The 14,319-nt window shown below is 47.9% G+C and overlaps 1 long non-coding RNA gene and 1 pseudogene across 2 annotated transcripts; both read right to left on the bottom strand.

The window, feature by feature from the left end:
• Positions 1 to 236: 236 nt before the first annotated feature.
• On the bottom strand, positions 237 to 2,748 carry LOC147977379 (uncharacterized; annotated as a pseudogene).
• Positions 2,749 to 3,048: 300 nt separating this feature from the next.
• On the bottom strand, positions 3,049 to 8,154 carry LOC125553258 (uncharacterized). Of its 2 annotated transcripts, XR_015601889.1 has the most exons (5): positions 7,708 to 8,153; positions 3,927 to 7,206; positions 3,696 to 3,779; positions 3,528 to 3,585; positions 3,049 to 3,442 (listed from the first exon to the last, which is right to left on the bottom strand). It is a non-coding gene; the product is annotated as an uncharacterized LOC125553258 (long non-coding RNA). The 2 variants fall into 2 exon arrangements; XR_015601888.1 differs by having other exon boundaries at positions 3,696 to 7,206; positions 7,708 to 8,154.
• Between the last annotated feature and the right edge of the window lie 6,165 nt (positions 8,155 to 14,319).

Consider the following 14,319-nt stretch of genomic DNA (forward strand, 5'->3'; position numbering starts at 1 on the left):
ACGAATGGTTCGTCTGCATACGCAAGATTGTTGAGATCCACTGTTGTCATTCCGTACTGTGGGTCTTCCGTTACCCCGCCTCTTGTCATTTGACCCATTTGCACCGAAACAAAGGGACCTTCAAATCACCTCCATAGTTAAGTTCCCATATGTCCTCTATGTAACCATAATATGTTTCCTTTCTTGTGTTGGTTGTTGCATCAAAGCGGACAGCACTGTTTTGGTTGGTGCTCTTCTTATCTTGGGCGATCGTGTAAAATGTATTCCCATTTATCTGGTATCCTTTGAAAGTCATTATATTCGAAGATGGTAACTGGGACAGCGAGTATAGGTCATTTTGAATATCGCCATCATTTAGGGCACGTTTCTGCAACCAACCGGCGAAAGTCCTCGTTTGTTTGCGTGTAATCCAGTCGTCAGACTTCTCCGGGTGTTTGGACTGTAGAAAATTCTTGTGTTCCTCCATATACGGAGCCACCAAGGCGGAATTCTGTAGAACTGTGTAGTGTGCTTCAGTGAGAGAATGCTCGTCCATACGTATTATTTGATGCCCTCCTGGCGTGCCTTTTCCTTCCAGTCTGCCCTTATGCCGCGATTCAGGAATACCAATCGGCTTAAGGTCAGGAATAAAGTCAATACAAAACTCAATGACCTCCTCATTTTCATGGCCCTTCGAGATGCTTCCTTCTGGCCTAGCACGGTTATGAACATATTTCTTCAAGACTCCCATGAACCTTTCAAAGGGGAACATATTGTGTAGAAATACAGGACCGAAAACGTTAATCTCTTCGCAAAGGTGAACTAGGACGTGCGTCATGATGTTGAAGAAGGATGGTGGGAACACCAACTCGAAACTGACAAGACATTGCACCAAATCATTTTGTAACCTTGGTATGATTTCTGGATCGATTACATTCTGAGAGATCGCATTGAGGAATGCACATAGCTTCACAATGGCTAATCGAACGTTTTCCGGTAGAAGCCCCCTCAATGCAACCGGAAGGAGTTGCGTCATAATCACGTGGCAGTCATGAGACTTTAGGTTCTGAAACTTTTTCTCTGCCATATTTATTATTCCCTTTATATTCGATGAGAAGCCAGACGGTACCTTCATGCTGAGCAGGCATTCGAAGAAGATTTCCTTCTCTTCTTTGGTAAGAGCGTAGCTGGCCTGACCCTGATGTATGCCGTCTTTTCCGTGCATACGTTGCTGGTCCTCCCATGCCTCTGGTGTATCTTTTGTCTTCCCATACACGCCCAAAAAGCCAAACAGGGTCACGCAAAGATTCTTCGTCACGTGCATCACGTCGATTGCGGAGCGGACCTCTAGGTCTTTCCAATATGGTAGGTCCCAAAATATAGATTTCTTCTTCCACATGGGTGCACGTCCGTCAGCGTCCTTCGGAACAGGTTGTCCACCAGGACCCTTTCCAAAGATTACCTTCAAATCCTTGACCATATCATGTACATCAGCACCAGTACGGTGGCGAGGCTTCGTCCTGTGATCCGCCTCACCTTTAAAATGCTTGCCTTTCTTTCTTACGGGATGTCTTGTCGGAAGAAATCGACGATGTCCCAGGTACACATTCTTCCTACAACTATCCAAATATATACTGTTGGTATCATCCAAACAGTGCGTGCATCCGCGGTATCCCTTGTTTGTCTGTCCTGAAAGGTTACTGAGAGCAGGCCAATCATTGATGGTCACGAACAGCAACGCCTTTAGGTCAAATTCTTCTTGTTCGTGCTCATCCCACGCACGTACACCTGTTCCATTCCACAGCTGTAATAGTTCTTCAACTAATGGCCTTAGGTACACATCAATGTCGTTGCCAGGTTCCTTAGGGCCTTGGATGAGCACTGGCATCATAATGAACTTCCGCTTCATGCACAACCAAGGAGGAAGGTTATACAAACATAGAGTCACAGGCCACGTGCTATGGTTGCTGCTCTTCTCCCCAAAAGTATTAATGACATCTGCGCTTAGACCAAACCATACGTTCCTTGGGTCACCTGCAAACTCCTCCCAGTACTTTCTCTCGATTTTTCTCCACTGCAAACCGTCAGCGGATACTCTCAACTTTCCGTCTTTCTTACGGTCTTCTGCGTGCCACCGCATCGCCTTGGCATGCTCTTTATTTTGGAACAAACGTTTCAACCGTGGTATTATAGGAACATACCACATCACCTTGGCAGGAATCTTCTTCCTGGGGCGCTCGCCCTCGACATCACCAGGGTCATCGCGACTGATCTTATAACGCAATGCACCGCATACCGGGCAAGCGTTCAAATCCTCGTACTCACCGCGGTAGAGGATGCAGTCATTAGGGCATGCATATATCTTTTGCACCTCTAACCCTAGAGGGCAGACAGCCTTCTTTGCTTCATACGTACTCTCGGGCAATTCGTTGTCCTTTGGAAGCATATTCTTTATCATTACCAGTAACTTTCCAAATCCCTTGTCAGATACACCATTCTCTGCCTTCCATTGCAGCAATTCAAGTGTGGTGCCCAACTTTTTTTTGTCAGCTTCGCAATTCGGGTACAACAATTTCTTGTGATCCTCTAACATGCGCTGCAACTTCGTCCTCTCCAGATCACTTGCGCAGTTTCTCTTTGCATCGGCAATGGCCCGACCTAGATCATCAGCGGGCTCATCTGATGCCTCTTCTTCAGCTTCTTCCCGCATTGCCGGCTCAGCTTCTTCCCCCATTGTTGTATCATCGTATTCAGGGAACCCATGGCCAGGATAGCCGTCGTCGTCCTCTTCTTCTTCATTGTCTTGCATCATAACCCCTATTTCTTCGTGCTTGGTCCAAACATTATAGTGGGGCATGAAACCGGACTTAAATAGGTGGACGTGAATGGTTTTTGACGTAGAGTAACTGTGACCATTCTTACAGCCAGCACATGGACAAGGCATAAAACCATCCGCCCGCTTGTTTGCCTCAGCGGCCCGCAGAAAAGTATGCACGCCATTAATGAACTCGGGAGAGCATCGGTTATCATACATCCATTGTCGGCTCATCTTCATTACACAACACCGAATAGACCAAATTAATACAAGTTCATACATAAAGTTCATACATAAAGTTCATATACAACACTTAATTAAATGCAACATACAAATAACTCTCTAGCTAAAGAATTTAAATGCAACAACAAATGCGATGAAGATCGCAACTAAGATAACAATTGATCCAACAGCATAATGATACCAAGCCACACTATCAATGGCATATTTTCTAATCTTTCTAATCTTCAACCTCATTTTCTCCATCTTGATATTGTGATCATCGACGACATCGGCAACATGCAACTCCAATTCCATCTTCTCCCCCTCAATTCTTTTCAATTTTTCTTTCAAATACTCGTTTTCTCTTTCAACTAAATTTAACCTCTCGACAATAGGGTCGGTTGGAATTTCCGGTTCACATACCTCCTAGATAAAAATATCTATGTCAACTTGATGGGCATAATTTGTCATAAACACGAAATGCAACAACTAGTTTTAAAAGAGAATATACCACATCCGAATCATAACAAGGACGAGGGCCGACGGGGACGGATATCAAAACCATGGCACTATGTATAACAAACAACGTACGGGTAAGATAATTATACGAGTAACTATATATCCAGATCACACAAACATCAATTTGGTAATGTAAAACATTCATGAACAAGAGCCTCACCACAAGGTGGTGCCGGCGACGGGACGGTGCGGGCGATCGACGGTGGTTACGAAGGAGATTTAGAAGGCACTAAGTAAACCACACCTACACATGCAAACTAAGTGTTATTTTTGACCTCAAATTGCATATAAATCAAATACTAGCAAATATAATTCCTCCCAAATTAATCACTATACAAAACATTGCAAGAGCTAATCTAGCAATGGGAGTTGAAAGGACAAAGTTGCTAACCTTTGTGATCATTTGAATGGATGGGAGCCATCAAATCTTGACAAATTTTGGGCAAAATTTGTGAGGAGCTCGAGGAAGAGAGGGGAAGAACAGAGGAAGTAAGGGGAAAGGGGAAGAACAGAGTGGCTCGGGTGGACGAAGGGTTCATGTACGTCGACCTTTAGTACCGGTTCGTGTCACGAACCGGTACTAAAGGTGCTGGAGGGGCTCTAGACTGACAACACCCTGCCACCACTCTTTTTAGTACCGGTTCGTGGCACGAACTGGTGCTAAAGGTTCGCCACGAAGCGGTACTAATGAGAACGGCCGGCTAGCCGTTGAAACCGGCACTAATGGACACATTAGTGCCGGCTCAAAATCAAACCGGCACTAATGTGTCTCATATTAGGTCCTTTTTCTACTAGTGGGGGCAGAGCGGCGTGTGAGATGGGCTGGGCGAATCGGCGGGTGGCGCAGGCGACGGACGGCGCACACGCTCGCGGCGGCGGCGGCCATGCGCACCGCTGCGCACACACACAAGCTAGCATGCAAAGCCAGCAGGCTACGGCTGCATGCTAGCACTCCCGCGATGCTCCATTGGCCGACTAGCTAGCACGCGACGCTGGCTTCGACTGAGGGCGCAGGTGGCGTTGCTCGCCGGCTAGCGGTGGGGGCGGGCGCGGTGCGTGGCTCACGTGCATCTCCCGCGCGGCACGGCCTGGGAGTTGACCACTGTGCCATGTCAGCGCCTAGCCGCTTACGTGTGGGCCAGCCCTGTCATAATCATATTTAATTTCAGCAAACTATCATGAGGCAGAAATTAGTGTTTTTTGGAAAAAAATTAGTCAAAAAGTGGTAGTTTTTGGCACAAATTTGTAAAGTGGTAGTTTGTAGGCACGGTTCGACGAAATGTGGTAGTTTTTTGTTAAATACTCCATGATAACAGATACGGTGACTGATTTCATTCATAGCTTGGGTGGCTTAAGTATTACTCTTACTTTATTATGTGCATCAGTACAGTACAGATGCAGTAACAGCCTTCTGAATTAAGGGAACAGTTCGGTTTGAGTTTCAGTAAAAAAAATGCTAGAGAACTCAGGAAACAGTTTGATTTTGAGCTTCTTTTTAAGCTTTCCTGATTGCGGCATAGCAAACAAAGGTGGCCCTTTTAGGTTGCTCTTATGTTTAAGCAGTGTGCAGGGCTCAGACTTAATTTTATGGCATGATGATTGCAACCAATATTACTAAGTAATTATTGCCTTGTGAGGTTTCTGGATCAACTAACAGGTTCAAGTTCAGTGCCAAACTGCAACCAAGCTAACAACAAGCTGCACTTGTTTTCTAGGATGGATAGATTGTTTCAGAAGGGATTTATCGCAGTATGCACGGAGTTTTCAGTTCTGATGGCCGCTAGAATTAAAAGCTGCTGGCCTATGAGCTTTACTAGCATCATATCATAAACTCCAGGATATATTATGTTTAATTACATTGCATTCATGCATGAGTACTGCATATGTTGCCCGTCCATGATGAGGAATATATAGTTTGAACAATTAATCACGGCATTTTAGCCGTCACTGATCCAGCAGACTGAATTGCTCACCTGCTCCAAAGAAACAGTACCATTTGTTTTTCACCAGCAGAGTGCTGCATTTTTCTCAAGATATTTATGTATTTATTTATAGTTGGGTTTCGGGGAGTAGTAATTATCTATCTCTAATAAATTGCAACAGAGCTGGCTTCAGAGTTGAGGCTGCCTGCTATGAAAACCTGCACATGTTGTTCATGGTACAAGGAACTAGTGCACTGTGGAGCAGCAGAGAAGCAAGTAGGGTTCAGACTATTGTGTATTGGTTTTGCCTGCCCTTGAGCAGATTCAGTTAGGATTAGTTTGAATTATTAGGAACAATGGAAATAGGCAGCTTCTCGTATGATCGGAGCGGATCCGATCCAGGTGAAAGTCTTGAGAGATAGGGTAAGCAATGTATTGCTTGTAATGAAGAAAAAAAGAAGCAATCATGCATTCATTATTTTGCTCTGTATGGACTGACGGAAATCAACAGTTCGGGTTGTGACTGTTTTTGTGGTTGCAACAATGCCCTGAGGATGCTGCTGCTTTTGTTATGAAAAGCCCTGCCTTCACATGTACTCCCTTCGTCCGGAAATACTTGTCGAAGAAATGGATGTATCTAGATGCAATTTAGTTTTAGATACACCCATTTACTTCCATTCCTACGACAAGTATTTTCGGATGGAGGGAGTAATTCAGGATGGATGGATGAACTGCACCTGTCCAGCAGAGTTAGTCCAGCTAGTTTAGACTCATACGTGCTGCTTAGGGCAACTCTAATCGATCCTCAAAAAACGATTTGTTTTAGCTTTAGCTCGTTCTAATCAAAGCCCAAATACGCCTCATGTCCCAAAAAGTTATTGGGACGGCCCCCAAAACACTCACCAGCTCCTCGTCCCAATGCCACTCCCAAAACCCAATTAACATGCGATGGATATTTCCCCTCCCCACCGACGCCGGCGCAGCCCCGATAGCACCACCGCCGACCACCATTGCTCCTCCACTCTTCTGTTAAGACACCACCCCCTTGTCAATCACTCAACCAACTTCTATGATGAGCCTCACCACAACCTCCTCCTCCACTCTTCGGTTAGGACACCACTCCCCTAGTCACTGGTCAATGTCTTGTGCAGTTTTTTAGTACATGATTTTGTTTTTTTCATTGAGAACTACTTGAATGTTATTTGTGGATAAGATTTTGCAAGAACCTAAAGCAATTGATCATGTTTGATGTTGCAGAATTTCAGAATTTTTTATCAAGTTTGATATTGCTATTTTGTGTATGAAAATCCACTTTCATGTCTGTTCTGGTAACTTCCGGTCCCTAGTCTGCACGAACTATGAAACGGCGGAGAGTGGTCGTGCGTCTATAAGACATGTCGTAAATGTATCCATGTGTGTGTTTTGGTGGATCTTTACCTTGGAATTGTTTCAGAAGGACGACGGTGTGCAGCGGAGTACTAGCTAAGGCAATGTTCTTTATTTAAAGGGGACTGATAGGCGCCGGCGCACCGGCCCAATAGTTCGGCCGGTCGCACGAGAGCCGTCAAATTAATATTCCCCAACCGTCAGATCTGGTCAACACTCGTTTTATCCCCGCACGGGTCACATCCTCGCTGGTGATGCGTCCTCCCAGCAAAAAACGATTGCCGTCCTGGTCCGCCGTGGTCCACCAAGCCGTGCGCGCGACGTCGCCGCCCTCTGGTTCGTCGCCGTCGTCGACCTGCACCGCTGTATTCCAGCGAAGACACATCTCAGCCCCCAAAAAAACCTATGGTGGTCACTTGAAGCAAAACATAACTCAGGTTCCAGCAAACAGAGTTCTAGTTCCAGCAAAACGATTTGAGTAACTAGGAACTCCAGTAAAAAGTTTGAAGCAAAAAATTACTTGGATCCAGCAAAACACAACTCAGGTTCCAGCAAAAACGATTTGAGCAACTAGGAAATCTAGTAAATGTTTGAAGCAAAAAATTACCCTGAATCCAGCAAAAAATAACGCAGATTCCAGCAAAAATTGTGTCATCAAAACCTCAACCCTGAAGCTCCCCAAAACGCTTTTGGTCAGATGAAGCAAAACCCAAAACTAGTTCCAGCAAAAGAAAACTACGGTTCCAGCAAAAATTACACGAGCAACTAGAAACTCAGGTGAACGTTTGAAGCAAAAATTACTCGGGTTCCAGCAAGAAAAAGCTCCGCTTCCAACAAAAATAGCATCGCAAGAAAAGAACTAACCTTGTACCTCCCGAAAACGCTGGTTGCAGCTCCGTCGTGCATGGATGCAACTCCGCCGTCAAAGGGCGCAGCTGATTGCAGCAAGAAAAGATGGTCCGCCTCATCGCCGGCGGTGGCAGCACTAACTCCAGAACGAGGAAGCGGAGTTGTGCGGCCACGCTGGTGGCTCGCAGTAGCCAACGTGGGCGCCGCCATGGCTGGCTCACCACAAATCCGGGGCGACTCTCGCATCGGTGAGAAACAATGGTTTTCAGTGGGGGATGAGAGTTGATGAGAGTTGTGTGCCGCTCCGCCGGCCGGCGATGCAGTTAGAGATAAGAACTAGTAGCACAAGGCAGAAGAAAAAGGAGTGGAGGAGAGTGCATCGCATGGGTGACTGAACACTGAACAGATAAGGTAGCCAAGCGGTGTGTGGGTCCAACAAAGCACGTTGCGCTGCGCGAGTGAGCGACCGGCGCAATGGTTCGGCCGGTGCGCCGGTTTTAAACGTTTCCCTTATTTAAATTGCTGATACCGTATATGTGTTGCTGTTATTGTTGGGTTTTTAGATAATGCTGCTATTGTTGGGTTTTTTTTTTGAGAAAATGCTGCTATTGTTGGTGCTGGTGTTTGAGGTTTCTATTTCTTTGTGGGCTACACTATGGGCCACTATGCGAGCCTGCGGCCACATATCTTTTCCTTCCGGCAAGGAAAAGAAAGTGTTGTCACTAACTTAGCCACTAAGGTCCATTGAAAAAAAAAACCAAGCCGCTTAGAATGATATCATTTAAGCCACTTAGTTTCTTGCAATCTTATTAAAGCCACTCATTTAAAAAAAAATCACTGTCTCTCCTACATTATCCCCCCCCCCCCACCCCTCGCACCACATGCATCTAAAATTCAAAAATGGTTATGTATGGAGAATTTTGTATCATTTCCCTCGGCATTCATCCATCAAAATACGGTTTCTAAGAAGCTTATGTCAAACTTTATTTTAAATTGGACAAAAAAATAGCATTCTATTGGCGCCATATCTTGACACCAGGCCAAGTTTCATGTATTTTAGGGCACTTTTCGATTTTGTAGAATTGAATAAAAAAACATTCCAATGTTCGCGTCCGAGCCATGACACCGAGCTATTTGAGATTTCGTCATATTTCTTCCATGGGGCATAAAATACACAAAAGTACAAAAAATATGATTTTTCAATCCATTTTGATGCACAACTGCACGTGTTTGTAGTTTAAATTTGAAATGCCCATTAAATGCCTAAAAACGTTTATGATATGCTGCCAGGCCACAAACGTTTTGAGCAGGAAGGGTGTATGTGATGGATCACCCTATCTCACACGATTTTTTTGGGACCCATTGTGTGTGTTATGCAGTACTAACAGAATTGTTTTCTTAAGAAAATTGTGTGGGATATTCAGCACATTTCGCATGACTTCTTCCGCCTAATTGTTTGTGATAGCTCTCCCGAATCTCGATCGCAGACGTGCATTTTCGTGCTTATGGTGCGTGATCAGAGGAGCTATCGCAGGCTACTAATCTGTGTCGTGTGCGATGGACCCTCCTATTGCATACCTTCACAGTGGGGCGGTTCAAAACTGTGTCAGGAAAATGGTTTTTAACCCTTCGCATATGACCACTCTTGTCACGGGCCTTACTACTGCCCAAGACCGGCCTGTCCGTCAGGAACCAGCCCAAGGACGGCCCAGGCGGGAGAGGAGGCCCAGCAGCCGCTACGATGGCCCAAGTTGGAGCAAGTGACCTAGCTATATAAGCGTGTGTGTGTGGAGTGGAGGGGCAAGAAAGACAAGAACCCCGAACCGGCCGCCTGTGGCGTTATCCCCTTCCCATCTCCGGCTCTCACTCCCCGATCCCCTTCTTGCTGCTACCCAAATTCATCATTTGTACCCGGATATGTAGTGTACTGGTTAGTAGATCGAATAGAGAGAGTTGAGGATCGTATCATCTGGTATTCAGAGCCTTCAAATTCCACCACAAAATTTTTCCTTCTCCGTGCGCGATCAATCTGGCGCCACATACTCGCAGCCTCAAGGAGATCATGACGGGGCTCGATGTTCAGAAGCAGTTGGAGGACGCAGCAGCGGAGCGGAGCGGCATCGTCAAGGCTCTCCTCTTGATCGAGCAGACTCTGGACCGGATGGCGCCGTCGGTCGAGAAGATGGAGCCGCTGGTCGCCAAGATGGAGCCGGCGCTCGTTGCTCTCGAGCCAGTCGTCCAGGATCTCGCAGCCTGGCGCCCGGGCGTCGACGCGGCGGTGGGGCGACTTCAGGACGATCTCAGCGACATCCGGACGCAGCTGTCCAAGATCGCGTTCGGTACAGGCGCGGCAAGCACGGCAACGACACTGTTGTCCTCGCCAAAGGGGGTAGTGCCGCTCGTCGACCAAGTTACCAGCGGTGACGACCACAGGCCAATGGGCCGCCGCGAGCCTTCTCCTACTCAGGCCTCGACGCTTGGGGGGGAGGGGGGCTCCTCCCAGCGCCGATCCCGACCAATGATACGTTTCGTACGCCTGTTCCAAGCATTCCAATCCCGAATCCTCTGGAGTTGGGTAGTGCCAGCGGATCTCTGGGGGTACGCAGTGGAAACGCCAGAGTGGACTGCCCTGAATTTGACGGGGAAAATCCCACGGGGTGGAAAATCCGCTGTGAAGCATGTTTTCGCATTGGGGGCGTAGATCCGTCTGTGTGGATCGATACTGCAGTGGTAAATTTCACTGGTGCGGCAGCACTCTGGTTGGAGTGGTCGCAAGCACATGTCCGGAGTCACAATTGGGATCAGTTTGTTGCTGCAGTGTTGGAAAAGTTTGGTCGTACAGGGTTTCAGCAGTTGCTTAGGAAGTTTTCTAAGCTTAAGCAGTCAGGGTCAGTGTTGGAATATGCGGAGCATTTTAATGTTGCCATGCATAGCTTACTAGCACACCATGGTAGTTGGGATCCTTTGTTCTTTACCACTCACTTCATAGATGGATTGCACTCTGAAATTAAAGTTGCTGTTATGCTTCATCGCCCCAAGGATTTGGATACTGCGGTTGCTTTGGCTAAATTGCAGGAGGAAGCGGTGGAGATGGTGAGACAGGAGCAGGAGTCTCAGGTGACTGCTCGTGGGCTGACGTCGACGGCACGCGCAGGGCGCTTCTCGGCGCGGCCCCCTCTGCCTGTCACGGTGGCGTCCTCCTCCAATGGGCAAAAGGGCGCCCACTTCACCAGGTACGCCTCCGCCAGATGGCAGGCGTAGTCCTGATAGTGCACGCATCGCCATTGGTGCGCCGTCAGTGGACGACAAGCTCAAGACCCTGCGCGCATACCGAAGAGCATGTGGCCTATGCTTCACTTGCGGTGAGCGTTGGGGGCAAGGGCATACCTGTGCTGCCACAGTGCCACTGCATGTTGTGGAGGAGCTCGTGGGCATGCTCACCGTGCCCGCGTCGCCGGATTCAGCAGCGTCCCAGGACAACTCGGAGGAAGAGGATCTGTGTTTGCTCTCGGCTGCTGCTACTTCAGGAACAGAATCACCCAGGGCCTTGCGTATGTTGGGAACCTTACATGGGAAGTCTCTATTGATGCTGGTGGATTCAGGTTCATCGCACAACTTCATTAATTTAGAGATCGCCAAGGGTCTGTCAGAGGTGCAGACAATGTCCAAGCCACTGCGGGTGAGAGTTGCTGATGGGGCTGTGACAGTTTGCAATACTGAGGTACCGGGGTGTGAGTACTACATCCAAGGACATGCATTCCAGTCAACTCTCAAATTGTTTCCATTGGGCAGCTATGATATGATACTTGGGATGGATTGGCTGGAATCACGTGGATTGATGAACATCGATTGGGGTGCCAAGAGCATGATCTTTCAGCATCAAGGGCAGTTTATTCAGCTGCGAGGGGTGTCTGCGGATGCACATCAATGCCCAAGCATCTCGAAGGTTCAGTTGCAACTGCTGCAGGCTCAAGAGGCAGTGTTTGCTTTGGTACAACTCTGTTCTGTGAAACCAGAGGGTGATTCATCAAAAATACCGAAGTTGGTGCAAGGATTGCTCGCAGAGTTCTCAGAACTTTTTGAGGAACCACGCGGATTACCTCCTCATCGTTCATTCGACCACGCTATTGACCTGCTACCAGGGCGGCACCTGTCAACATTAGGCCATACCGGTACAACCCGGCGCAAAAGGATGAGATTGAGGCTCAAGTAGCTGACATGTTGGCCCAAGGGATCATTCAAATCAGCCGTAGCCCGTTCTCATCACCAGTGTTGTTGGTGCAGAAAAAAGACGGAGAATGGCGCTTCTGTATTGATTTCAGGCATTTGAATGCAATCACTGTGAAGAATCGCTACCCCCTGCCCGTGATCGATGAGTTGTTGGACGAACTACAAGGATCAAAATGGTTCACTAGTTTGGACCTTCGGTCGGGATACCATCAAATTCGGATAAGACCTTCGGATGAAGCAAAGACTACCTTTCAAACCCACCATGGTCATTTTGAGTTCAAGGTCATGCCGTATGGAGTGACCGGTGGCCCGGCAACGTTCCAGACTGGGATGAACACTATGTTTGCTCCGTATCTGCGGAAAGGGGTGCTCGTCTTCATAGACGACATCTTAGTTCACAACAAAACTCTGGAAGAGCATGTCACTCTCCTGCGGTCAGTATTTCAAAACTTGAAAGAGAATCAAATGAAAGTCAAAATGAGCAAGTGCACATTTGCGAGCGATCGATTGAAGTACTTGGGGCATATCATTAGCGCCGAAGGGGTGCAAACTGACCCAACTAATATTGACAAGGTGCAGAAGTGGCCGAGTCCAAAATCAGCAAAAGAAGTGCGCCAGTTCCTCGGTTTGGCAGGGTACTATCGGAAGTTTGTGCGTCATTTTGGTCCGATCAGCCGTCCGTTGACCGAGTTGCTCAAGAAGGGAGTGGTTTTTCGTTGGACATCTACTCATGAGGAGTCTTTCGCAGCATTGAAAAAGCCTTAAACTCAGCCCCAGTTTTGGCATTGCCAAATTTCTCCAAGCCCTTCGTGGTGGAGACAGATGCTTCGGACAAGGGTATTGGGGCTGTGTTGATGCAGGACCAACACCCGCTGGCGTTCCTAAGTCAGACTCTTGGTCCAAGACTTCGTACGCTTTCTACCTATGAAAAAGAGAGTCTGGCTGTACTCATGGCTGTCGAGCGCTGGCGTTCTTATTTGCAAACCTCGGAGTTTGTGATCCGCACTGATCATCGTAGTCTGTCCTGCTTGGACGAGCAACGGTTGACTACTCCGTGGCAACAAAAGGCCCTGACCAAACTTCTGGGACTGAACTACCATATTGAATACCGAAAGGGGGCTCTTAATCAAGCGGCTGATGCCTTATCCCGTCGCCCAGAAGCTGCAGTGTGTGCAATCTCGGTCTGTGTTCCCCGCTGGTTGGAGGATGTGAAACGCAGCTACACCCAAGACCCTCAATGTACCAAGATATTGGCATCAGCGTCAGTTCCAACAGCAGCCAATGGCCCGTTCCAAGTGCAGGGAGGGCTTATCCATTACAAAGGGCGAGTGTGGATCGGGAACAATCCAGTGGTGCAGCAGCAAGTGTTGGCCGAACTCCATTCTGGAGCAATCGGGGGACATTCGGGCGTCCAGGCTACTTACAGTCGCCTTAAACAACATTTTGCTTGGCCTCGAATGAAGCAGACAGTGAAGGCTTATGTAGCAGAATGTGCCATTTGCAAGCAAGCCAAACCGGAGCATGTCAAGTACCCAAGGTTACTTCAGCCACTGCCGGTTCCAAAACAAGCATGGGAGATGGTCACACTTGATTTTGTGGAAGGGTTGCCTACATCCAAGCGATTTAACTCTATTCTGGTGGTGGTGGACAAGCTAACTCGCTATGCTCATTTTGTACCCCTGCGGCATCCTTTCTCAGCCCTTCAGGTAGCCAAGGCCTACATGGACAATGTGTTCAAATTGCATGGTCCTCCGGATGTAATGGTGTCGGACCGTGATCGAATCTTCACCAGCAAGATTTGGCAAGAACTGTGCAAGCTGGCACATATCTCCCTGAACATTTCCTCAGCAAGACACCCTCAAACAGATGGCACCACGGAGCGAGTGAACCAATGTATGGAGTTGTACCTTCGCTGCTTCGTGCACAATTGCCCAAGTAAGTGGGTCGATTGGATCTCCTTGGCAGAGTTTTGGTACAATACTTCATACCATTCTACTCTCAAATCCACTCCGTTTGAGGTGTTGTATGGACACAAACCACGGTTCTTTGGGATTTCCAACATAGCAGATGCAGCCATGCCGGAGTTGGCCGAATGGACTCAGGAGCGCGCCACTATGTTGGCTTGTCTGCGGCAGCACTTGAATCCGGCCCGACAATGGATGAAGGACAAGGCGGATCGTCACCGTTCAGACAGGACTTTTGCGGTTCAAGACTGGGTCTATCTGAAGCTGCAGCCCTATGCCCAGTCCTCAGTGGCTGCTCGCGCTAACCATAAGCTTGCCTTTCGCTACTTTGGTCCGTTTCAGGTGCTGCAATGTGTCGGCGAGGTGGCTTATAAGTTGGCCTTGCCTGAGCAGGCTAAGATCCATCCGATGGTTCACGTCTCCCAGCTGCGAG

This window comes from Triticum urartu, chromosome 4A (assembly GCF_056163025.1).
Source record: "Triticum urartu cultivar PI428250 chromosome 4A, HENAU_Tu73, whole genome shotgun sequence".
In the NCBI taxonomy this organism is placed as follows: Eukaryota; Viridiplantae; Streptophyta; class Magnoliopsida; order Poales; family Poaceae; genus Triticum; species Triticum urartu.